Source organism: Diabrotica undecimpunctata, chromosome 3, assembly GCF_040954645.1.
Source record: "Diabrotica undecimpunctata isolate CICGRU chromosome 3, icDiaUnde3, whole genome shotgun sequence".
Lineage (NCBI taxonomy): Eukaryota > Metazoa > Arthropoda > Insecta > Coleoptera > Chrysomelidae > Diabrotica > Diabrotica undecimpunctata.
Window position 1 is genome coordinate 161,418,792 of NC_092805.1, and position 25,954 is coordinate 161,444,745.

The 25,954-nt window shown below is 31.4% G+C and overlaps 1 protein-coding gene across 8 annotated transcripts in view; it reads left to right on the plus strand.

Moving 5' to 3' along the window:
* Positions 1–1,335: 1,335 nt before the first annotated feature.
* The window catches only part of east (enhanced adult sensory threshold), a 158,957-nt gene continuing 134,338 nt past the window's right edge, over positions 1,336–25,954 (plus strand). For 4 of the 8 annotated variants that reach the window (XM_072527385.1, XM_072527382.1, XM_072527389.1 and 1 more), the window contains exon 1: positions 1,336–1,681. The gene's annotated coding sequence lies outside the window, so the exon portion shown is untranslated. The other 4 variants (XM_072527387.1, XM_072527383.1, XM_072527386.1 and 1 more) reach the window with 2 other exon arrangements.

The window sequence follows — 25,954 nt, forward strand, 5'->3', positions numbered from 1 at the left end:
TATTTAACGAATGGTTGTTATCCATTCTTCTCTCTCCTGAACGCGGTGTACTGCCTCAGACAGAGAGTAACCGATAGCGCACTTTATTTGGTCTGACCATTGGAGTGGCGATCTTCCTCGGGTTCTTTTACCATCTACCTTGCCTTCAACTACCAAACTCTCCATGCCTTCCATTCGTCTGGTAATGTGTCCAAAGTACCTCAATATATTTTGGTTGATGATTGTGGTAAGCCTAGTATTGATGTGGAGTTCTGTCAATATTGAGACATTTGTGCGATATGCTGTCCAGGGTATGCGCATCATTCTACGATATACCCACATTTCAAAGGCCGGAAGTATCGTAATAACAATAAAGTCATTAACTTTCACAAATGTAGCGTAATTCAAATTCGTAATTTTTTAATTATTATTTAAAAGAAGAGTTATTATTTTTATTTGCAATGTGTCCGATTCAATTTTGAAAATATCTCTACTATTATATCAGAGTTACGATAGTTAGAGTACTACTATTTTTATAAAGCTTTATAGGTATTTCATTGTAAAGTTTACTTTATGCTACTTTAGACTTCTTTCCAAACTTCTTTTTTTCTTTAAACTTTTATTACAAATTCTTGTCAAATCTTTTTCTGCTATACGAAAATATTTTGTTTGACAATCTCTATATAGCTAAATATTATGTTTTTATGGGATTCAGCCACAATTATTGGATATATAGCTGTCTATAGCTGTATTTGAAAATATTTTGTATACAATTATCATTTTATTAACAAACTTCATTTTTATGATGGTAATGTCAAATTTAACTGATTTAGATATATATTTGTTTTAAACAATTTTCATATTAATAAAAGCAGATAGTAGAACTCAAAAAACTTCAAAAATGCATGGAGTCAAAGTTTTATTTAAAGAAATGAGTCATTAAGGCAAAGCAACTCATTGAAATGATTGTCTTGCAATAAACTATCAGCAAGTAACATACATAAAATATAATGGAAACGCTACGATCAACGTCACCAAAGATCGAGGCCGAGCACCGCCACATTTTTTAACATTCACATATCATGGCTAGAAATCTTCCAATTTACACGAATTCGTTTTCTACTCTCTCAACTCCAAGATAATACCGTCTAATCCACCTCGAACTGTTCATGTAATAGCGAATCAAGATAAAATATAATCAAAGAGTTAAAACCTTGAACGGCAGCTGAATATTGCCGGAAAATTAATTAAAAATAATAATTTTAAAAGAAAGACGGCGTTTTGCCAAGCCTCCTAGCGACAGAAAAGCGAACTATAGCAGAAATTCCTGGCGAAAGAACCACGTCCCTATCAACATGACAAGTTAAAATAATATTAAAAGTTTCGTCATAAGGTGATTGTTTGCCTAGTACTAAAACATCGGTTTTAACACGGAAATAACTCTTAAAATACGAACATTTTTGTGGATTGTATAATGGTAATACTTATATTGTTCGAATCTAATTGAAAAACGCGAAAATTCAGCTCCTTTGGAATAATTTTAGATAATTTTATTAGCTAGTTCATAGCAAACATGTGTCTCGTTTAGGCTTCGGGCACGGTCGGTAGAGCTCGTTATCGTTGATGGAATACGTGCTTTTGGTGAAACGTGAAACAACGGCGACGCATATAAGATAGGTGGCGTTGTGTCAAACAATTCAGGGTAAGGTAAGAAACCCTTCATTTATTTTTATGATTGTTTGGGGAAAGTTGAGATAACAGTGAAAATCCGATAATGTTTTGTTTGTGTTTTTGGATGGACAAACGAATGTGACAAAACTGCGCGCGGATGACTGAAAATTGATGTGAAAAGTGAACCGTTTTCTGAGGAAATCGCTAACAGGTCATTAACTTTGTTTATACTTTTTCACGTTTTTCTGTTGCTGGGGGGTAATAATGCATGAACTTTGACATTGCTTTGCATGATATACTCATTTCAGTACTAGTATTTGCCCTTTTTAAGGCAGATTTAACCATATTTAACGAGTAAATAGCTTTAAAAACAATGCAAAACAAAGTTGTGTGTATGAGTTGCTGTCAAATTATTATCGTAAGCGCATATAGTGTATACAGTATTAATGCAGGCCGGTAGGTTCTAGCGCTAGACGAAGGAGCTGCGTTGGAAAAGGAGCCCCCGGAATAAGAGGGGGGCCACATCCTGCTCGCGTAGGGGGCGCTGTCGACTAAATTATCACTAGAATATTTTACTAAAAATAAATTATATACAAAACGGAGAGTAGACTTGCAAACGTATGCAGTAAGTAAAATTGAGGAGTTTCGTGATTGAGGTTAGGTTTCAACTAGTGGAGATTTTTGTAAACAGTTGCCTTGAGTTCTGCTATTGCTGAGAAATGTTTACTTAATGATAATTTCAATAAATAAAAGAATAACGGATTCTTTAATGATCAATATTTTTAAAAGTTTGTTTGCTGCAAGTTGTTTACGTATTATAATATATAACTAATACTTTCTAAAAAGCCAATTAAGCAACGGCGTTTATTAAATTAGTGGAAAGTATTTTAATGAAAATACTCGTGAAACAATTAACATTAAACAATTACTATGTTCTAACTACATTTACTGAAGATAAATATATATAATAATTTGTTTGTCCATAAACATACTTTTTTCATAAATCAGTTCAGCTGAAACTTTTTTTTGAAAAACGAAAATTATTAATTGAAACACTTCCAAGAAATTCTTACTGGAATATATACTTACCAAATCGTTACATATATTTTCGATTATGGTAATTACCATTAGTCCATAAACAATATTTTTTTCTGAAAAAAAAGGATTATATTATATTCGAATATTATAAGTAGGGTCAGGGACTAGTAATATTGTTAAGACTTTATAAATTGTTTATTTTATTAATGATGACGCACCCGCTTTACATTTTTTTTATCACCCGTTTCTGCCCAAAATTTTTATTTGTACCTTATACCAAACTGTTTTTACTTAGTAAATTCTTGTTTTCCAAAGTATTCAAGTAGATATCATCAAAGAATACAGACGCATCTAATATGTATAATAATAGGAAGCAGCTAGTATTTCTAGTTGCTCTTCATTCCCTCCTTTTTGTACAGTTACCATGGGATGTTTCAATGAAATGTTTTACAGGTAAAACTCTGCTTTATAACAATTAAATGTAACTAGGATTGATTTCCTCTTTGTGGTTAGGGCTATTAACTGCAATGAAAATTTAATTCTTCACTGAGTGGTAGCTAATGCTTCTATTTCATTGCTGTTTTCCTTTTAGCATTGGTAATTGCTTGTTGAGAATACTTAACTTTGCAATATTCTTACTTGTTTTATCTTAAATGTATTGCTATTATAGTAAAGAACTTCCATCTTAGCATACCTGAAGTTTATATGGACTTCAAAATGAATTATGTGTTAAAAAAATTATATTATAAATTAGATTCAGTCTTTAAGGCACTACGTAACAAAATGGGAAGCAGTACAAACTTCGGTCCACCTATTAATGCTCTGGAGCCTGTTATATTTTGTTATTATATCAAATGATAAAACAATACTTATATACACTAGAATATTGAAAAATATATTAATAATATCAAACAATATTCAAAATCCATAAAAGCCCTATCATAAAAGAAAAATTGCAGGTGAAAATGGATAAGTTTGACAAGATGGTATGGTAGAATTATAAAAAGAGCTAAACATCAGTTACCTCAGAGTAAAACACCTATTTAATTATAAATAATCTGAATTTTGGATGATCTTTATATTGGCCTGATCCAAAGTAAGTATACCTCAAGTTTATATTAGGGACTTCAAAATTTTTTTTAAGTCATACTTAGGTCCGTCTGCCTATTAGTGCTGGGAACTATGTTGTATTTTGTTATTATGTCAATTAATAAATCTAAATTATACTTAAGTATATTACAATATCAATAACAAGAATTTAATCATATTTAAAATCCATAAAAGCAGTATTATAGAAGAAAAGAAAAATTGCAGGTGAAGATGGATAAATTTGAGAAGAAGGTATTCAATAGAATTACAAAGGGAACTAAAGACTAGTAAAATACTATATACACCAACACATTGAATACGAAATATGAATATTGCTCGATCTTATCTTGTAGTGGTTTAAAGTATACCTAAACTTTATTTGGACTTCAAAAGTACTTATATGTTAAGATAATTATAATAACAAGTAGTATAGAAGTTGTATTCAGTCTTTAAGGTGTGTTGGAATAAAAATGGAAACCACTACAAACTTCGGTTCATCCATTAGTACTCTGAAGTAAGCTAGCTGTTATTGTGTTATTATCTTAATTGCTAAATTATTGTTATATCTACTACAATATTAGGTCATGCATTAATAATATTTCTCTCTCAAGTTCCACTCCTTTGTGTGGAGTATTGGACACTTATGCGTTTCTTGGCCAAAAGTGTAAGATAGCTGACTGGCTGGGCCAGCACAACATTAATAATCTCTAACAATATTTAAAATCCATAAAAGCAGTATCATAAGAGAAAAATTGCAGATTAAGGTGAATAAGTTCAAGAAAATGGTACCAGATAGAATTAAGATCAGATCCCACAGAGTGAAACACCTCCTGAAATATTGTAAATAACATGAAATGTACATTTACCAGTACTACTACCATTTAACAATATTATTAGTAGGTCATTTGATAGTTTATATGATGTAAGTAAGAGGCATTAAACATTTGGCTTAGCATTTTACACCTGAATCTCATAAAAAAATAAATGAACCAATCCTGAATCAATTGAAAAATCCTTTTAACCACATCTTATTCGAAAAAATTATCTTTTCAGTTCTACAGGTATCTTCTACATCTCAGTATTAATATATTTTTTGTTGTGAACTTTTAATTTTTCCTTCCTTTACATAAAACAGAACATTTTTGAAATACCTAGTGTTTTTGATGAAATAGAAGAACATGTTGTAAGAGGAAAAACCCTTCATTGAAATGACAATTTTATTTAAAATTTCTCCATTTTTTGTCTCTCTTTTTGCCTTTCCAAGTTTTTTATTGGAAAACCCCTTATATATTTTTTTCATTCCTACTATTGTTTCATTTAGTTTGGACCAAAAAAGGTATATTCAAAACATACTTTTCTAGCTTTACATGTTAATTCTCATGATATTGTAGATTTTTTTGTATAGGTACCAAGCAGCACAATGAGAGAGTCCCTTTTTAAGATCATGGATCATGGCATATAGATTTAACTGAAAAACATGCGTGTTTCTTGTGTATTTTTAGTTTAAATTGCTCATGACTTTGTATTATACCAAGGATAATGTTTTAATAAAGTTATCTGGTTACCAAAAACTGATCTCACACGAATTCTGTTTGTTGGTCTCTTAAAAACTGCATTTTAAAAGAAATGCTTAAATTATTATGATTAACCTCTGTCTATACCCCATTAGAAATTTTAACAAAAACAAAAATGTAATAAATAATGTAGAGTCCTATATTAACCATCTTAAAACTCCAAATGGAACATATACATTTGACGTCTAATGTCTAAGACAAGTACTGAAGGCATAAGTAATGGGCATATATACCTAGGTACAGTTTTTAATCTTTTATTTAATGTCATGGGAACTAGTTGTGGTGTGTTACCATACAAAATTTATTCTGTAAATTTTTCTTCTCAGAAAATTTTGAAATTAGCAAATGAAAATTATTATTAATTTTGGGAATAATATTTTTAATATGTGTATTCAAATTTAATAAACTAGGATGTAATAATCTGTATTTATCACCTTTTATACAACATTTTCTAAAAATACTCATTGAGCATTTATTTTTGATTGGCTGATCAACCCTGTATAGTCCACCCTGATATGTGGCAATATTCATTGGATTTTGTGAAAATGCTAAAACAGGTCGATTTTTATTCCAAATGTGACACTTGCTGTTACTTGTCAGTTCCCCCGTTCCAGTACCACAAACTTTTAATTTTAAATAGCGAATATAGCATGTGTGACACATTATTAGACTCTATAGATCAAATCTATTCTTGTGAAAAATTATCAGTTTATTGAAATTGTTAAAAACACCCCCTAAAAACCAAACGTAACGTCTATGTTTTGCTAGTGTCAATTTCAAATTCCCGTCATTTCAAAAACTACATTAAAATGAAATTTGCAACATTAATACGAAACTTTATTAAATTTAAATCTTGCTTTTAAAATAATCCAATAGGGAGAAGTACAGTGGAGTTAAATCGGAGGATCTTGCTGGCCATTCAATAACACCTTTCTGTCCAATCCATTGTCATTAAGGTACCACATTATGTTTAAACTATAATGCGGAGGTGCGTTTGTTGGAAAAAGAAATCATCTTTTGAATCTCTGTTATAATTTTCGATATCTGTCAAAATTGGATCAACTGTATCTTTTCATAATGCTAGATAAGAGGGAAACGAAAATACTTAAATGGTTAATAAAGGTCACCGAGGCGGTTCTACATATACCACATTTATTGGCTCTAATGATTGTTATAACTGAGTTACTGGGTTTTTTCTTATTTCTTTCTGAATCCATGACTTTAGAACCACTCTGTATAATTTTTGATGTTTGGTATACATATATGTCTCATTCAAAACCCAAACGCCCCACTTACTAAATTATTATAAAAAATATAAAGTAATTTTGACCTTGAAACAACACTCTGTATATTGTAATTTTCAAAATTTGCATTTTTGAAAAGTGTACAAAATACGAGTTTACACAAAGTTTAAAGATGCATTATATTTTGCGCAGATAATTTAATTACGTCATTGCAATTATATTGTGACTACCTAAAAAAGCTATATGCAGAGAAAGAACAAACGACGCTAGAACCGGAAACACCAGAAATTACCACAAATGAAGAACTTAATATAAATGTACAGGAAGTTCGGAAAATGCTTGAAAACCTGAAGAACAGAAAAGCAGCAGGTAAAGACGGGATACCAAACGAGTTACTGAAATATTATGGAGCAGCAATGACAGAACAATTAACAACATTTATTTATAAAATTATAAAACTGAATGGCAGAACTTGAAGAATAGAAAACGAGCGAACTAATTCTACTATAAAAAAGGAGATAAAAAACAGCCAGAAAACTGCAGAGGTATAAACTTGTTAAATACTACGCTAAAACTTACAACTAAAATTTTACAAGTGCTAATAAATCATAGGATAAGTTTAGCAGATTAAAAACAGGGTTTTTTTAGTGGAAGATCGTGTACAGATGCAATATTCGTTATATAGTAAATTACTGAGAAATCACTAGAGTATAATAGACCGGCATTTCTGTGTCTGATTGACCTAAAGAAAGCGTTTGACAGAGTAAGACTCAAAGATGTAATACATCTTCTGTATAATAGAGAAGTTCCCCTAAATATTATAAAAACTATCGAAAACATCTACCAAAACAACAAAAAGTCAAAATAGATGGACAACTTACAGAACCTATAGAAATAGGCAGTGGAATAACACAAGGGGATTCATTGAGTTCCATGCTCTTCAATTTGATCATGGATGAAATCATCAAAAGCGTTAACAAAGGAAGAGGATACAGAATGGGAAACAAAGAAATCAAAATACTATGTTACGCAGACGATGCAATATTGATAGCCCAAGATGAATATAGTCTGCAAAGACTGGTCCACAGATTTAATATAAGAGCAAAAGAATTTAATATGACAATCTCATCTCAGAAAACTAAAAAAGTGAAAAGAGTAAATCAAGAGTACTGAGAAGAATTACAGGAAATACGCTGAGAGATCGAAAAAGAAGTGAAGTCATTAGAAGAAAATTGTATAAATGAATGGACACAAAATAGAAAAAAAGAATGGAATAACCACATAAGCAGAATGGAGGAGACGACTGCGCAAAAAATTGAGTGACAACCTTCCATAGAGGTATTAATCCGCCAATGAACAAGCAGAATTGCTTATAAAGAGGAAGAAGAAGAAATTATTGAAATTTTTAAGAAGTTTAGGAAACAATGTAAAATAACCATCAACTCAGATAAAAAACAAGCAGTCCTCTTCAAAAACCTAAGGGAGACCCCAAAGGATCAACTGTCGGTGGAAAACAATTCTATAGAATGGAAAGGAGATGCTAAATATCTGGGAGTTATAATGGATCAAGGATTAACGTTTGAAGAACAGGTAGACGCCACACTATAAAAAGCAAACATGGCAAAAGCGTCAATAAGAGGACTCACAGGCAGAATAAGCAAATTAAAATAAAAACCAAAATAAGACTGATAAATAGCATCAAACTGCCTAAGAGAATCAGTCAACGTACCCAGATACGCCGCTGAACCTTGCTGTTCATAGAACTCCAGCAAGTTAGAGTGATCGACACGATGGTGGAAAAAGCCAGGATTAAATTTGCAGAACTGAAAAACCACCAAATATGCGAGAAATAATTAGGTATGATGCGTTCCATGGATGGAATCACGAAGGTCTCAGACAACAAACACTGGCATAAATGTAAATATCTAAATCAGCGGATAGTTCTTAGCTATATAAACGTAGGCATTCATAACACTGTGTAGGCCCACTAATAATGATTGTTAATTTTAGAAAGCCTTCAAAAACATACTAACAAAAACCGACGAAAGCCAACAAAAAAATTAACAAAACCAAAAAAACCCGGATACGAAGGACCCTAAACCCTCGAGCACCAAGTCGTCGAACTGGGCATCCGGAGTGGAGACTTGAGACCCGAGCAAGCAGTTAAGATTCGCGGATAAGTCACGATAAAATCGTCACATTCTATCCTGCATTTGATTCGGTTAGGGAACTATGAGTATGGGTTGGGGTTCTTGTACCCAGGAGTACCACATGAAGAGGATTTAGCTGACAAGTGTGTTACTATCGCGCATCAGAGTGCTATAGGGGGAAAGTGATGGTCTGGATCATTGGAGCGCGGTGGAGTGATTGCTGTTCTTACACGAATTAATACACCTCGCTCCAATAAATTATAAAACCCGAATAAGGGGTATATACAAATCTCTCAGGCTAGGTTAAATTAAATTGCTTGCTTACTTGGAATCAGTGCTCATTTATTGTTTTTCCGTTTTGTAGCTGTAGATCAATCCAGTGTATATTTAGAAATCCCGGTTCGTAAATTAAATTAAACTTAAATTCCAGCTCAAGCTGGTTTATTGTAAGAATCTACATACTACAATATTCGTATCCAAGCGTCAATCTAGACACCCATGACTTTGACAGAAGATCACTGTTTATGTCAGAGATGATTTAGATTATCCATGAATTTCTTTTTATTGTTGTTAGTATTGATTTATAAAAATGCCTCACAGAGTTCACCTGTATCATTGCTTGACATTTTTGTTATTCTATTTATCTTCAATAACTTAATGTACTTAGTTGATTGAGAGAATGTCAAAATGGCCTGGGGAAAAATAATATGTATTGTAATAAAACCAGCATCATCGAAAATATCGGTAAAGTTATGAAACTGCATTCTATATACTTTTTCAAGTCCAGAAATATTCCATTCACTCACGATAAAACCTCCCCAAAGAACTGCTTGGATTGACATGACATTTGGCATACACATAGCTAACATGTTAAATAAAAAAAAGTTATATTGTACCGATGTGTGTTTTTGAACTAGGGGTGAGTTTCACCAATTCTCAGAGGTGAAAAAACATACTTTAAAAATGTCAGGAATTGGATAAACTGACTAATTCTAAGCAACCTTTGTTCTATAGAGTTTTTTCACCGAGTCAATACTTTTCGAGTTATTTGCGAGTGAATATGTTCATTTTTCAACAACAAAGAAACAAGGTTTTTAGACGGTTTTTACAAATAACTCAAAAAGTAAGTATTTTATCGAAAAAATATTCTTAGCAAAAATATAGCTTATAAAATAGCAAAAAATGGTGTACGTATAAAGCCAGAAACACATTTGTAGCTAATGAACAGTAGGTTCTTATTCGTCAAATTCCAAATCGAATAGTTCAACGTGAAAGAATAAAAAAACAAGCACTTTCCCCGACAGCGAGTTTTCCCCGAAAAGTGCTTCATTTTTTTTTTGATATTTCTCGTTGAAATATTCGATTTGAAATTTGAATTACTTTTCATTAGCTACTACTCTGTTTTTACTAAGTCTATAGACTTCATATAAATAGGTATAAGTACATTTTTTTAAACTTTTTTATAAGCTATGTTTTTGCTAAGAGTATGTTTTTCGATAAAATACTTACTTTTTGAGCTATTTGCGAAAAACCGTCTAAAAACGTGGTTTTTTTATTGAAAAATGATCATATTCACTCGCAAATAACTCGATAAGTATTGACACTACAGTGTGCAAAAACTGTATAAAATAAAAGTTGCTTAGAATTAGTCAATTTATCCACTTCCTGACATATTTTGAAAGTATGTTTTTTCACTCCCGAGAAGGGCTGAAACTCACCCCCATGGCAAAAGCACACATCGGCACAATATCACTTTTTTTTTCCCGTTAGCTATGTATAATTAATTGTATATGCCAAATTTCATGTCGATCCAAGCGGTTCTTTAAAATTTACAGCTAAAACCGTGAATAAATGGACTAAAAAGGAAATAAAACTTCGAAAAATCATTAAATTAAAATATCGATTTCTCTTACCTTTATTAAAGTGATTACCGCAACCTATTTTTACTTTTGATTAACAAATACTTTGTTTTTGGATACTAAAAGTTCACTACACACTATAAAACTTAACTCTAACTTAACTATAAAACTCTAAAAAATAACACGACCAGTAAATAACTTAACAATAATTATAATATATAACACACAATATATTAACTTAACCAACACGCTACAATTTGAATTTAAACAGACTGACAAGTTTGGACCTGTAAAATGAGAATCCGTCAGGCCTAAGGCAATTCTGGACAACGCTCAATTAGTCCAACCGTGACAAACATATTAAATCTTACCATTGTAACTATTATTATCTACAGCTGTAGTTTTTATGAGTCTTTAAATGATGTAATGTTTTAGTCTAATTAAACGTCATAAATAAATCTGCAAAGGAAATAATCAGCAGTTACCTATTGCAAGAATGTGAAGTAAGAAACTGATTACGGTAAGTTCGATATTCTACAAACAATTTCGTTGTATCTACGATAGCAATAAAGGAATTTGCATATCATAATAAGCAAAGATTTAAACTATTGGAACCTGTTCTTATGTTTTGCTCCTTTTCATATTTATACATAATAAAGGTGTGCAATTATTTTTATATTAAATGATTTAATATTAATAAACCAAGCTGTGAGCTAAATATACATACAGTTGGTACATTATAAATCCCGATGCACGTCATTATATACGTCAGAGATCTAAGTTAATTTTGTTGCTAAATTAAAAAAAATCTTGAATTCATTTTAAATCAATATCACATAATTATTGCTGAAGTGGATTGTACAACAAAGTATTTAATATAATATAATAAACGTATTTTAACCTTTAATTGTGGCTTATTCCCATTTAAATAGTAATTAATTTAAAATGCCACAAGAAAATAGCTTCAGAACAATATAAAGTAAATTAATATTCAATATAAATAAATAAAAGCATACAATAGTTGATAACATAAAAACAAAACAGTTAATATGGTACGGCCATGTACAGAGAATGCTAGATGACAGGATTCCGAAACAGATTTGACGTGGACACCACAAGGAAGAAGAAAAAGAGGAAGGCCGAGAAGAAGCTGGAGAGAGAGAATTGAAAAAGAACTAGAGGAAAGAGAAATCCCTCCAGGCCTATGGTTAAATAGAGAAGAATGGCGGTTAGAAGTCGGAAGGCGTCGGAGAACGCTGTGAACCGATAGTAGTAGTAGAATTAGATAATAATCTTACGTTAAAAACAATTTGAGCCGCTTGTGTAGTATAAAGAAGTAAAATAGAATAAAAAAACAACACTTCTTTCATTATCAATCTTTTTTCTTCAGCTTTATTTAAGTTGTAGTTTTCTGATCGATACATTACAATTTACAATGGTGCATATGATTGTTTTATATAATTTGGTGCTTATATGTGGTGCTTAAAAGTTACACACTAGTACATGCTTCTGTTTCCAGATTTGAGTCTTTTTTGTACTTTTTTCGACCATCTTATGGTTTTTAGAATTTTGTTTTATCATCTAGGGAAGCAACTTTTGCCATCTTTATAAGGCTAAACCACTGGTCAGGAGTATAAATATTTGAATGTCGTTTGTTTGCAACTACTGTCACAGCGTGCATGCTGTCAATTTGGTTCTGGGTATGACCCATCTCAAGGAAACGGTGTGTTATTTCTAGATTTAAAGTCACCGATGCCTGAGCAAACATCGAAAAAATAAAACGATTGCGGTTTTGCCCTCCGCAATTGTCTGAGTATAATACGAATACAATCTTGTTTTGCGTCTTTTAAAAAATGCTATAAACAGCTTGCAATTTTATTCGGTCCCCTTTTTGATATTTGTTCATGCCATACGTAGCAATATCCTTGATTATTGCCCAAGTCGTAAATAATAAAATTATAAGTTGCAAGTTTATTCTTATAATAAAACTTACATACTTTTTGACAATTCCTTATTAGCATCTTTCAGATTTCTAACAGATACTTTGTTTAAAACATGGCTAGTGTAATTTTCTTCCATTGATTGAGTTCTCTTCCCCTGATCTGTATTGTTATAAGCACTGCATACTGAACACTGATCTTTCTTAGGATTGAAAAATTCAATGTTGAATTGTGAGTTTAGAGTATCAAAAGAGACAGAAATCAAAATTTAAGTGCCAAGGCTGCAGAGTAAAAAGAGGATCTAACTGTGGGACAGATCACTACTTTCTTTTAGCTAATCTTTTGTGCACCTTTAAAAAATACTACAAACAGAACACCGAAAGTGAGTGAAACAATACTGCACAGTACAAAACGGAGAGATATAAATTGCACCTTTTATTCCGACCAAGTATTAAACATCTTTTTCAATATAGATTAGAAAAGGAACTAAATGAAATGGAAAGAAATATGGATGTAGAACAAGAATACAACAACCTCAAAACGACAATAAAAAAAATTGTTTATGGAGTATTAGGAACAGAGAACAACGACAAAAAACACCACGAACCACCATGGATGACAAAAAACGTAAAAGAGAAAACGTATAAGAAATGACTAACAAATAAAACATATAGAAATAGAGTAACATATCAAAGGAAAAACGCAGAAGTGCGCAATCAAATAAAAGAAGCAAAAAACAATTTCTGGGAACAAAAATGTGTCCAAGTTGAAAATTTAATTGGTGGTTCTCACGGTAGCATGAAGAACTATCACTAATCTAAAGAAAATCACCCATAACTTCCTAAGCAACTTAATTCCTATAGAAAAATGGGAAAACCACTATAAAAATTTACTCCAAGAGTCCAGATTGGAATATATGGAAGAGGAATGCCGCATGGAGAGACAAACAAATAGTAACGCTAATATTACTAACAACGAGGCCCGTACTGCGTTAATTAAAATGAAAAACGGGCGATCTCCAGGACCTGGCAATATAGCTGTAGAGTTACTTAAAGCAGGAGGTCCACTCCTAATAGAACGAATAACTTTTCTAAAGAATCAATGCTGCCAACAAATTAAAGTACCATCTGAATGGAATACCGAAAAATCGAAAAGATCCTAACTGCTACAGAGGATTAAGTTTCCTACCTACTTTCGGGAGATTGTTTGGAAAGATAATAAATGGAAAAATATAAGATGATGTAGGACATCTAATTAGCGAAGATCAAAGTGGATTTACGCCTGCTAGATCTTGCACCAATAACTTGTTTATACTCCAACAATTAATAGAAAAAAGAATAGCGGTTGGTACCGAAATACATCGAGCCTTCATCGACCTAGAAAATGCGTATGATACAATTCCAAGACAAATTGTGGCAAGCTTTACAACAACTCGGCATGACTCCATACCTTTTAGGAATAATCACAGAAGTATACAGAGATAACACTACTTACCTAAAAATCGGAAATAGACTATCAGAGCCAATAAAAGTAACTAAAGGACTAAGACAAGGCTGTCACCCTTACTGTTTAATTTATATATTGAAGCAGCCCTCCAAATTGGAAAAACCACTGCCAGGGAATGGGAATCCCCATAGAATATGTAAAATGAAGGTTATAAGTCAGCATGAAGAAAACAGAATATTTAGTTATCAATTCAGATGCAAGGTTTGAAGTGTTGATAGACGAGGACGTAGAAATCAAACAAGTGGAAAATTTGGGAGAAACGGATTCGGAGAAACCGAAATTAAACACCGAATTAATCAGGGGTAAAATTATAGGATTGTGAACTGCTTATGATGGAATCGCAACATTTCCAAAAGGAAAAAAAAGAATAGGGCAAACCGTGGTTGAACCAGTTCTTTGTTATGGCTTCGAAGTATCGACAATTAATGCAGACCTGAAGAGAAGTTTGTTGGCAGTTGAAATGAAGTATTTGAGAAGAAGTGCTAGAACATCAAGGCTGGAAAGGAAGACCAACGAATCTATAAGAAATAACATGAATGCTACAGAAACGGTCATTGACAGAATAGAAAGAAGAGGTTTAAAATGGTTTGGACACCTATTGAGAATGCCTGACGAATGTTGGCCCCAAAAACTTCACAGATGGAAGCCCATTAGAAGAAGAAAAAGAGGTAGACCTCGACGCTCATGGAATGAAAGAAATAGAAGAGCGATGGAATCTAGAGGTTTGGAGGAGTATAACAGTCTCCAAAATGTATTACGTTTACAAGTTGGGTCCTATAATATATATAGTAATATTTCTTTCAAATATTAGTTACTGCGGAATAACTTCTTCTAAATATGATCAAATATAAAACCTTTTTATGCAAATCGCAATAAACAAATGTAAAATTAAAAAAAAATAGTTTTTTTTTTTATTTTACTGTATACTGAAATACTGCAAATTTTGATAACGCTAAGTACCAGTGTCCTATTTATAGAACAGTAAAATAAAACTTATAAAAACGGTTCAACAAATTATATATCCGAGATTTATTCATGAATATAGTTTATAAAAAACATTACTCAACAAGAATAATGTAATAAACGATAAAAAAGGGCCGATATAAAACTTTTATTATTAAATGTGTAAATCCAAACGAAGGTTTGTCATTCTTTACGATTTTCATGAAATTAATAAAATGTATCACTCTCATTGACCGGTCACTATGGAATTTTCACTATTAGAGCCCAATCATCAAAACCTATAACATGAAATTTCGGTTTTGAGTTTTGGCAATAAATGTGTCATTTGAAATATGCCTAAAAAAAAGGGTGAATTTAAACTTTCACATTACAAACGTTCTAAAACATTTAAATCTGCTCCTTTTCGATAATACAAGTACGGTTTTAAAAAACACAACTTTGGCTACAAATTCCACTCGATGTTGCCTTCATGGAAGCTTTTTCCGTGACGTGTGATCATTTGTAATGTGAAAGTTTAAATTCAGCGTTTTTTAGGCATATTTCAAATACCTCATATTTGTTACCAAAACCCAAAATCGAAATTTTATGTTATAATTTTTAAAGGTAAGGCCCTAGTAATTGAAATTCCATTACGATCGGTCAATAAAAGTGATAAATTTTATTGAATGAATGAGAATTGTAAAAAATGGCAAAAATCGCGCCGTGTTTATTTATTTAACATCTTTATAAAAATTTACTTCATTTGCGGCAAGATACAAAACTAGCATACGAAAGGTGCACTATTCACCTTTAAAACGCAGTTTGATTTTTGTCGATAGGACACTATGATCAAAAGATATCGAATTTTTAACGTCGAGTTGATACAAATTTAATCTAAAATTGATGTCGCACGCGTTAATGACATTCAAATTCACCGGTCCTTTCAAACGTTGATTTTGAGAGAACGGTTCATTCTACGTAAAAATGCTAATTAACACTCTATTGCCCGACTTTTTTGTAAACTTAAGAGAAAATGTTTTAATTTGTATATATGCTCAAATATGCATTTACAACAACTAGTAATTTTTTTAGATTTTTTAAATTTTGTTTGGGGAAAGTTTTGGGAGTGTTGCCCTCAGACAGCTGTGGGCAGCAAAAACTAACGAATTTATTGTGCCAATCAAAAAAACAATTATTTGTAGTTGTAAAACATAAAGCAACTTTACATTTATCGCACATTACTTTAGGAGTATTACAGCATCCTGGTTTTTTGCATCTTCCCTTTTTTTCAGAAAATACTGACCAGTGGGAGGTTTGGTCTAGCCTAACTTCCTTTGGTGGTACAATAGCAGTAGGTCCTCTCTTCTGTTTTTTTTTACAATTTCGTTCTCAATCTCACTGAGCCTGGGACGTTCTTTGTTTTTGATCTGGTCAGTTCTTGCTACCAGTACGCTACATAAGTGGGACTTAAACTGTAACAAAGGCAACTGATTTTTCTTTTCAATTTATAAGTAATCGCAATCACGACGATACAACAACCAGCTGTTAACAACAGCTAAATCCAGAAGGTAAAAAAACATTTTTAGATATCACTTTTTAGATCTTATGTCTGTTCGGTAAAGAGCAATTAGTGAATTCATAAGATCGACACCTCCCATAAATTTATTATAAAATTGCACTGCATTTGGACAGCATACATCAATTCTTGATTTTTGTTTCTTATCCTACCTCTTGACTAACGAAGTAGGCTCAGAACCAACAAATGTACTAAGGAAATGAACCGGTTTATTATCGTACCACTTTAACGCTGTGAGTTAGTCTTATGCCATCTACTGTAGCGTGCTTTTCTGCTACAGTACCTCTGCTCTGTTTCTTCATATTCTTGTCATTAGAAAAATGGCAATTAGGCAATCTGTTTAGACGAACAGTTCCCAAACATTGCAGTCCACGTTTTTCCATTTTAATCTGCAACTGAATGCCATTGAACCAGTTGTCAAAATATACTTTATGGTATTTGTTTGGTTCGACTATCTCACACAATCTTATTACTGCATTACCGCTGGTGCCTACATTAGGTAAATGAAGAGGATGTTCAACAGTTTCTATATATAATTCCCAGTTATAAACAATAACATTGCTATCACACAAAACAAATGCCTTGTATCCCCATTTTTTGGGTTTGTTCTTTATATATTGTTTTAAAGAATGTGCCCCTTTGAATGGTATCATAATTTGTTCATCAATACACAATTTTTCACTCATTGGAATTTTCTGAAAATTTTGAACTAGGCCGTTGATGAATGGTCTAATTTTGTATAACATCATTATTGTTGACCATATTTTCGTTATTATTAAAATGAATTTTAGTTTTTATTTCTTCCCAGCGATTCCTAGATATAGGTCAACTATTTGAGCAACACGTGTTTCCTTCTACCAAAATGATCTTGTCCTTGGCAAGCCATATATTGACATCAGTAGAACAGATCCAATAAATTGGTTTAATTCTGCTAGTGTCATATTCAATGGTTTATTTATATTCTTTTGCAGTGCACACAAATTACTTTGTTCTACTAGGTTTTCCAGCATATTGGTAGATATCATCTTTTTAAAATAATGTAGAGGGGATTCCGGTACTAATAATTTGCATGTCGGTAAATTACCTTTCCATTCTGGAATTGGAAATACTGTTCGGGGACCACTCTTCCACTGAATGTTTTTTTTCGATCATTTTTGACCTTTTGAACACATTTTGTTCAGTGTGTTTTTCTGTTTTATCGGTATCATCCTCATCTTCATCTTGGTCTAAATCTAAATTGGTATCCTGGTCTAAATTTGCTTCGTACAAATCGTCTTCATTTTCCATTTCATTTGATCCTGGATCGATTGATATCTGAGTACCTATGGAAAATTCATTATCACTCTCTTCAAAGTCAGAGTCTTCGGATTCCTCGGATTTGTTGGGAACTTTTACAAACAATAACGGATATTTACTGCTTTTCTCGTAGAACGTTTTTGTATCCATCCTAAAAAAATAATTTAAAATGATATGGTCCAGTGTGGATTCAAATCAACATACCTGTTTTTTATCACAGTACTGAAACAACACAATAAAATAAACAAATTTCAACGGCAATCAATATCTAAATGCTGATACAGTATACTCCCTCTATAACGAACACGGTTATTACAAGGTTTCGCTTATAACGAGGAACATTAGATGTCCCGTGAAATTTCTATTGAACTGTAACACTCTATAGCGAGGTAAATTTGCTTATAACGAGAGAAAATAAGATTGAAAAACGTGTTTTTTACGTTTTGGCCCGGCCATAGCTATAAATAAATACCCTTTTTAACTACGGGCCGCCCGCAATAAACTTCTTACAATTTATGATTCTTAGTCGGAAATGTAAAATTTATGATTCAAGTGTCATTGTAGGGAATTGACCATTCACATCTAATAATATGGGTCCTAATAGACAAGATGTGGAAAGTGTTTTAAAGGTTGTCAAAAACTTTATCCAAGGACAAAACGCAAACGAAGAAGCATAAAACTGTTTCACATCCTTAGAAAATATGATAGATAGAATATTGGACAATTTAAAGCTTGAAAATACGCTTTATACATATTTACAGAATACAGATTTTTGTTTTAACGTATATCATTGACAATAAAAGTAAACAACTCTTTTTTGTTTTAATACATTTCATTGACAATGAAAGTAAACAACTTTGTTTTAAAAACGCCATTCAAACAATATTTATGAAGTTAATGTTTTAGAAAACTACATATTCATATGTATGCACAGTAATATTGTTGTTGGATATAACGAGATCCGCTTATAACGAGGTAATTAGTCTGCCATTTCAGTTCTGGTTATAGAGGGAGTCTACTGTATAATGATATATTTTATAAACTCATGTACATTAGGCTTAACCTAAACTTAATAACCAAAAATTTGCTGTTGCACGGACTAGGGAGTTATTCCTGACACCGCCATTTATAACAGTGTTTCAAAAATTCACTACTTATGAAAGATTTTAATTATGACAAATTATATGTCGACTGAAATTTAAATGTTTTCCAAGTTTCTTCGCCTCCAACTTAGGTGCTTCGTAATTATAATATTTTATACATGAACAGATATACATTATGTAGATTCCCATATTATTGGTTTAATAAAATTACTACAACATTTGGGACAAGAAATTTTAAAATAATTTTAAATTTATTGCTCTCTAGTTTATGACATTACGTTGGGGATTATCCATTGTGTCATCAAAATTATGCTATCAATCATTTCCAAATGGACTATAACAGCTAGATCTGGTAGAGCCAAAAAAATACACAATTCAGTTTAGTTTATTTAAAAATCGCTTTGACCATTTACAACATAAATTAAATAAAGTGGGAGGGATTTAGTCCGTGCTTGTATATATGCGTCCTTGGATCAACAGGTTTAGCGATTGCTATAGTTTTAATTGACTTTAATGACCTAAAATTTCAGCTACCACTGCTTCTCGTTGAGGTATGTGTATTACAACCAACATAAATATTTATATAAAATTATATATATATATATATATATATATATATATATATATATATATATAGAAAAGGTTAATGCGAGTGAATAATAAAAGTAAAAAGTAATGGCATGTCTCGCAAAACAGAAAACCAAAAATGGTATATCGATGGAAGGCAACCGTATATACGTATTTCTGATATACCATTTTTGGTTTTCTGTTTTGCGAGACATGCCATTACTTTTTACTTATATATATATATATATATATATATATATATATATATATATATATATATATATATATATATATATATATATATATATATATATCATTGTGATATTTAAAGTCTTGGTGCGCCAAGCAATAATTAGCTAATTAATTTTTTTTGATTAATTAAAATTATTTAAATGATATGATTATGACTCTATCACAATTTTTAATTCTTTTATCTCAGGGTTAAATTCGTGCTTCAATATCTATGCTATTACATGTGAAAGGTAAGGTCCAAAGAATACCGGAATAATAAAAACACATATGATCTAACACTATATATTGAAATAAAAATAATGAAATAATTCACACTCAAAAGTTTTCAATAAACAAATCTCATATAATGATTCTCAAAATTTTGTTCTACGTACGTGAACAATCAAAATTAATGGTACAAACAATATTAATTGAAATCTCAAAATCCCAAACTATTCTAACTCTCCTAATCAAAATATTTATATCCTTTCTAAATTAAGTGTAAAAATTGTGTTATCAATAAAAGAAAAAACTGCAGAAACAAAAATATCTCTCTCTGATGATGAGTGGTCCAAATCCTTGTTCCTTGTAGACTATATTATCTCCTCTCAACCGCTCCCTATGTAATCAGCAATCTTACAACAGATTGTTGCAAGTATATCGTCCTTAATGATCTCCTTCAAAAGCACAAATCATTCAAATTATGATAGCCTTTCTCCTCTCGATAAACTGAATCTCTCGTTGGCCCGAGTGAAAAATGACTCTTGGAATATCTTCTCTTTACGATAAACTGAATCTCTCGTTGGCCTGAACAGTGACTCTTGGAATATAAGTAGAGAAATATGACTTACAATATTTTGCTGCTTCAGCTTCTGTCAGATACACTAACTCCACAAAAACTCACTAACATTCAACACTACTGCTTGCTACATTTCGGGAACCGCCAGAGAACAATCACTGTTCGTCTTACAGACTTTGAAAACCAACTGATTATCTTTTCTCTCTCCTAAATCTAGCTAAACTTTCATTCCTACATACCTATCCCACCTTTTTTAATCTCCGCCAATCAAAACTCGTCACAATTCCCCCATTTTTTTATTTCGATAACAAACAAATTTTTACCTATAATTATAAAATTTCCTAAAACTTATTTACAAATAATATTTTTCTATAATTCTTAAAAACTAACAAAAACCTCTTTCTGAAATCTCTTCTATTGTCTTTAATCACTACATTAATGTATTTGGAAAACCCGGTTCAATTGTCTTTGGATTTCACTTAAACTTATGCGGGTCACTCAAGTATAACAAAGAAATAATTTATGCAAAGCTTACATTTTGTTTAGTACAGGTAATCCAAGAATTTAATAACTTTCCTTCTTCGAAATGTTTGTTGGTTATTATCCTACTTATCTGAATTATTTTAATGTTTTTGAACTTTGAAATATTTTTAAACAAACCAATATTTTTCTCGATTTTACATATCATAACAATATATATATATATATATATATATATATATATATATATATATATATATATATATATATATATATATATATATATATATTGTTATGATATGTAAAATCAAGAAAATATTGGTTTGTTTAAAATATTTCAAAGTTCAACAAAAAATTAAAATAATTTAGGATAATATCCAACAAACATTTCGGAGAAGGAAAGTTATTAAATCCTTGAATTACCTGTACCAAACAAAATGTAAGCTTTACATCAATCATTTCTTTGTTATACTTCAGTTGACCCGCATAAGTTTAAGTGAAACAAAAGACAAATTGAAACGGGTTTTTACAAATACATTAGTGTAGTGATTAAAGACAATAGAGGATTATAGAAAGAGGTTTTTGTTAGTTTTTAAGATTTAGAGAAAATTAGTATTTGTAAATAAGTTTTAGGAAATTTATAATTATAGGTAAAAATTTGTTTGTTATCGAAATGAAAAAATGGGGAATTGTGACGAGTTTTGATTGGCGGAGATTGAAAAAGGTGGGATAAGGAAAGTTTAGCTAGATTGAGGAGAGAGAAAAGATAGGCAGTTGGTTTCCAAGTTTTCAAGAAAGAACAGTGTTTTTTCTCTGTCGGTTTCCGAAATGTAGCAAGCAGTAATGTTGAATGTTAGTGAGTTTTTGTGGAGTTAGTGTATCTGACAGAAGCTGAAACAACAAAATATTGTAAGTCATATTTCTCTACTTATATTCCAAGAGTCACTGTTCAGGCCAACGAGAGATTCAGTTTATCGTAAAGAGAAGATACTCCAAGAGTCAATTTTTCACTCGGGCCAACGAGAGATTCAGTTTATCGAGAGGAGAAAGGCTATCATAATTTGAATGATTTGTGCTTTTGAAGGAGATCATTAAGGACGATATACTTGCAACAATCTGTTGTACGATTGCTGATTACATAGGGAGCGGTTGAGAGGAGATAATATAGTCTACAAGGAACAAGGATTTGGACCACTCATCATCAGAGAGAGATATTTTGTTTCTGCAGTTTTTTTTTATTGATAACACAATTTTTACACGTAATTTGGAAAGGATATAAATATTTGATTAGGAGAGTTAGAATAGTTTGGGATTTTGAGATTTCAATTAATATTGTTTGTACCATTAATTTTGATTGTTCACATACGGAGAACAAAATTTTGAGAATCCTTATATGAGATTTGTTTATTGAAAACTTTTGAGTGTGAATTATTTCATTATTTTTATTTCAATATATAGTGTTAGATCATATGTGTTTTTTATTATTCCGGTATTCTCTGGACCTTACCTTTCACATGTAATAGCATAGATATTGAAGCACGAATTTAACCCTGAGATAAAAGAATTAAAAATTGTGATAGAGTCATAATCATATCATTTAAATAATTTTAATTAATCAAAAAAATTAATTAGCTAATTATTGCTTGGCGCACCAAGACTTAAAATATCACAATAACTGGCTTCCAAAACGTGGGGCTTGAAAATATCGCAGCTTTACATTTGAAGGAAGGGAAAGAGATCTGGAATAAGTACAGGTAATCCAGAGATAAAAACATATAACATTGAGGGAATTTGAATTTGAAAGTATTTTGACAATTTTTCCAGGGAATATAAATTTGATTTATTGATTGATCGTAGCTAGTGGATATTTACTGCTATTGAATTATTTGATTTTATTTTCTTTACCAATCATACATTTGATATTTATTTTGAATTATTTGAATTTTACTGATTGCATATTTGATATTTGTCGTGAAAATTTAATACATTTGGGGAGAAATATTGTCGTGTTCTGAAACATATAGTGTTGTAAAATTTCACATTTGGCGGGGACAGAAACAATAACAAAAAGTAACAACATGTCGACCACAAGGAGTCAAAGCAAAATGCAAGAAAGGAAGGAGGATAACAGAGAAGAGGAAACAATTATTGATGAAGGATCGGATAATGAAGGAAATGCTACAATAATGGAGGAAAGAAAAGAAACAGGGATGCTGGAAAAATTATTAGAAATGATGCAAATACAGACACAAACAATGAATGAAACATCACTAAAAATGGATAGAAATCAACAAGAAACAAAACAAACAATAGAGAAAAACCAAAAAGAAACATCACTAAAAATGGAAGAAAACCAACGGGAAACAAAACAAACAATGAGCAATATAGAGCAGCGTCTGGAAAACTATGAACAGGAAATTAGAGGATGTGTTGAGGGGATAAAGAAAGAACTGATACAACAAATAGAAGAGATTAATGAAATTAAAAATGATATGAAAGAACAAGAAATGAGAATTAAAGATAATTTGGAGGAATTAGAAAGCAAACTTGAAAATGTAATGAAAGATAGTAAGACGGTCCAGAAAAAGGAATTAGAACAGTTAGAAGAAAAATTTGAAATGGCATTACAAGAAGACATGAAGGAAGTAGAAAGAAGATTAAAGCAAAATGAAAAACAAATGGCAGAAATTGAACTAAGAGGGGTAGAGAGAAAAGAAGTTATCATCCATGGAACAAGCGAGGCGAAAATACAATTTGGCGGGGATATTCGGAAAACACACCCAGTACCGTTTGTTAAAAATTTGAAAACCAAATTACAACATATTAGATATTTTGACGATTGCAAAGAAACAATTAGAAACCATTTGAAAGAAGGAGCAGCGTTATGGTATGAAAGCAAGGAAGATGAGTTTGAAAATTGGACAGATTTTGAAAATAAATTTCTCAACTATTTCTGGGGGAAAAATAAACAGAGAGAAATCAACCAAGAGCTACAGAATGGAAAATATCACGAAAAAATGGGAATATCTGAAGAAAGATATGCTTTGCAGATATATAACAATTCAAAATATCTAGAATACAAATATTCTACCGAACAGCTGGTAGAAATGATCAGCAGACATTTTGAGGAAACGTTGGAAGATCACGTGATTTTGAGAAACTATCAAGATATTGATAGTTTGTGCCAATTCCTTCAATTAAAAGAAGCGAAAAGAAAAGAAATGAGAAATAGAAGACAACATGACCAATATAATGGACCGGAAAGAAGGTATTCATCAAATTATGACCAGAGAAACCGACATCCCAGATCAACAAACGAATATAGGCCGAGAAATTATAATAATTACAATAGACAACAAAATTACGATAACCGGAATGATACACAAAATAGAACAAATGAAAATCACAACAGGAATAGAGATGCACAAAATCCTCCGAATCAGAATACGAACGAACAAAGGGACGATAGAAATAATCAGAGCTTCCAACAACAAAATAGAAGGGAGATGAATCATGTAGCAATAGGAAACGAAAGACAAATTTCTAATTCTAATCTAATATTTTTAGATGCATTTATAAAACTTAAAGCAATTAAAATTGTGATTGATTCTGGCTCGGAGATATCGCTAATCAATAAAAAACTAGTAAAAGAATTAAATTTGGACAGATTTGTGTATAAGATTCCTAGGGTTGATTTAGTGGGTGCAAACAATAAAAATTTGACGACAGTAAACGAAGGTTTGGGAGTACAGATAAGAGTGGGAAACAAATTCCATATTATGAAATGTGTGGTGATTGAAGACTTAAATCATGATATGATAGCGGGAATTGATGAATTGAGGAAAAAAGATATCACCATAAATTTTGCGGAAAATAAAATGGAAATCAGAGCAGAACCAGACAACACAGGAGAAGAAAAGCAAACAGATAGGAAAACAAATTCTGGAAGGATCAATGCACAGGAAAAACACAAAGAAATCGATATGACTGTAGAGAATAAACCAAAAGTACAAGAACAAGATCTAACAGAAGAGAAAAAGAGAAGGAAGAAAAAGAAGAAGAGTTCGAAAAGAAAGCAGGAAAATAAGATGGAGACCAGAGAAAAACAGGAAATAGAAGGTACAGAAGAATTGTCGGCAACCGACGATAAAACAGAATGGAAGCAGGAAGAAAAAGAAAGTATCATCAGAGAAATGAAAGGAATAGAAACATGGTGCTCGGAATACCAAAGGGAATTAGAGGATAAAAGGAAAACAGAAGAAAAAATGGCACTAATGGACGAGAATCCAGAATTGTGTGAAGAAGTATTATGGACAGTGAACACATATGAACAAAAGGAGGATGAAAGAAAAATAAATTGTGGAGAAAACATAGAGAAGATTTTAAGAAACCATGGAGATCTTGTTAATAAAGTAAACCGAGTGGCTAAAAATTATGAACTTTCTTTGAAGGGAAAATACTTGGAAAAATTTAAAACGAAAATATATCCAATCCCGTATAAAGACAGGCAATATACGGGGTATTTTAACATTCACGACATTTATCAGTATCATAAGTAGATTTTAATAACATAGTGAAATGATTTGATCCTGGAAAACTTTTGTCATTTTAAAATTTAACAAAGAGTTTTCGGCAGATCAAATGGCGGGGATTTGTTATGATATGTAAAATCAAGAAAATATTGGTTTGTTTAAAATATTTCAAAGTTCAACAAAAAATTAAAATAATTTAGGATAATATCCAACAAACATTTCGGAGAAGGAAAGTTATTAAATCCTTGAATTACCTGTACCAAACAAAATGTAAGCTTTACATCAATCATTTCTTTGTTATACTTCAGTTGACCCGCATAAGTTTAAGTGAAACAAAAGACAAATTGAAACGGGTTTTTACAAATACATTAGTGTAGT